Source organism: Dipodomys merriami, unplaced genomic scaffold (assembly GCF_024711535.1).
Source record: "Dipodomys merriami isolate MVZ:Mamm:240054 unplaced genomic scaffold, mDipMer1.0.p SCAF_120, whole genome shotgun sequence".
NCBI classification, from domain to species: Eukaryota; Metazoa; Chordata; class Mammalia; order Rodentia; family Heteromyidae; genus Dipodomys; species Dipodomys merriami.
Window position 1 is genome coordinate 3,453,336 of NW_027202494.1, and position 2,306 is coordinate 3,455,641.

Consider the following 2,306-nt stretch of genomic DNA (forward strand, 5'->3'; position numbering starts at 1 on the left):
AGTGTGTGGGGTGTGTGTGTGAGGTGAGTATGTGTGTGTGGTGTGTGTGTGGGGTGTGTGGGGTGTGTGTGGGGTGTGTGTGGGTGTGAGGTGTGTGTGTGAGTGTGAGTGTGTGTGTGAGGTGTGTGTGTGTAGATTTAGGCTCGAGGAACTGAGTACCTGGATGTTAGTCACAGGACAGATGAAAGGATTGTCAAAATGGACGGGGTCGGTCCTTGTAGGCCATATTGAACTTGCCTATATTTTCACTGCTGGAATTCCATTACTGTTTTGGAGACAACATAGCTCGGTGCACAGCTCCAGAACCGAAATGTCTAGAGCCCGGGTAGTTGGTGTAAATGGGTCTGAGACGGTTAGAGGTAGGTAGACAAGAGGGAGGGGGGAGGGCAGCAGTTCAATCAGAAATGAGGCTCCTGAATAGTCACTTCCGTAATTGGTAATGCTGTCTGCTCTGTAAGAACATTATGAAAACGCTAAGCTAAAACATAGAGCCTGTCACACAGTAGGTCTTCCTCTATTACTCACTTTGGGGGACTTCCCTCATGATGGGGTCAATTCTCTTGACTCTAGTTCTTTTAGCTCTGCATACAGCAACTGTTCCCAAGTTGCAGTTGAATGTGACTATCAAACACATAATAGATGAGAAAAATTTGGCGAGTCCCAAGTCATCTTAAGGAGCCTGTCTGAGGCTAACGGATATTGTCTCAAGTGGCAGGACTTTAGGCTGAATAGTCCATGTAGTCTGTTTCTTGTTTAGATCTAGACATTCTTGCCAAGTACCAGAAAACCATCCTGGGAACCTGCAGGGCCGCCCGAGACCAAACCAATCATTTAGGCAACGTTGCACACAGGGAAAGCTGCTCTAAACCATGACTATGGTCAGGACATTCACGCCATTAACCCAGTGTCCTACTGCAGGGGCACCCGAAGTGTCTGACAATTCTAACTCGGGTTCCAACTAAACAACAAATTCTTCCTATGTCCTACAGTTCACACACATTATGAGGCATCTAGTCCTTTCTTCTGACTGTATTAATACATGTCTACTAAGCCTTTGTCATCAGAAGGAAATGATACAGTATTTATTATTATTTTTTCAGTTATGGGGCTTGAATTCAGGGCCTTCTCGCTGTCCCTGAGCTTTTTGCTCAAGGGTAGCACTCTACCACTTTGAGCCACAGAACAACTTCTGGTTTTCTGATGGTTAATTGGAGATGAGTCTCATGGACTTTCCTGCCTGGGCTAGTTTTGAGCAGCAATTCTCAGATCTCAGCCTCCTGAGTAGTTAGGGTTACAGGTATGAATCATCAGTGCCCAGCTCAATATCCACTTTTTTTGTTGTTATCGTTTTGCCTGTCTGGGGCTTGAACTTGGGGCCTGGGCACTGTTCCTGAGCTGCTTTTGCTCAAGGCTAGCTCTACCACTTGAGCCACTGTGCCACTTCTGGCTTTTTCTGTATGTGGTACTGAGGAATTGAACTTAGGGCTTCATGCATGGTAGGCAAGCACTCTACCACTAAGCCATATTCCCAGCCTCAATATCTACTTTTTAACTATTTATATTCACAAACCAGTGTTTTTTTTTTTTTTTTTTCATGTCAGTCACTGGCACGCTCCATGCTGTGTTTAGTCTTCTAGCAACTTATCCTTAATGTGTTCTCCTATTCTATTTCTGTCATCTTTGTGGTCCAGATTTTCTAATTTTAAAAATTACTTTTCCTTTTATAACCCTAAATCCTCTCTGGAACAAGATAGAAAATAGATATTTAAATGTTATTATAAAAGGACATGCTATTTAGTGAAGATCACTGAAGGATCTCATCAGAAATAACTTATGTTCCAGGGCTGGGCACTGTAAGCTCAATCTCAGCTATGTGGGAAGTGGAGATGGGGAGGGACAGGTTTTGAGACCAGCCTCCCCTGCACCCTCCCCCCCAAAAAATAGTAAGACCCTGTATCAAAAAACTAATTGAGGGCTGGGAAGGTGGCTCAGTGGTAGAGCGCTTGCCTTGCAATGCATGAGGCCCTGGGTTCCATTCCTCAGCACCACATAAGCAGAAAAAGCTGGAAGTGGTACTATGGCTCAAGTGGTAGATGCTTGCCTTGAGCTGAGGAGCTGAGGGACAGTGCCCCAGTCCAGAGTTCAGGTCCCATGACCAACAAAAACAAAAAACAAAACTAATTGAGTATGGTGGTTCATACCTGTAATCTCTGATATGTGGTAGGCAGAAGTAACATGACTATGGCCAAACCCTAGTACCACCAATGGGGAAAAACAAGTCACTGACATACCATTTTCTCATTGTC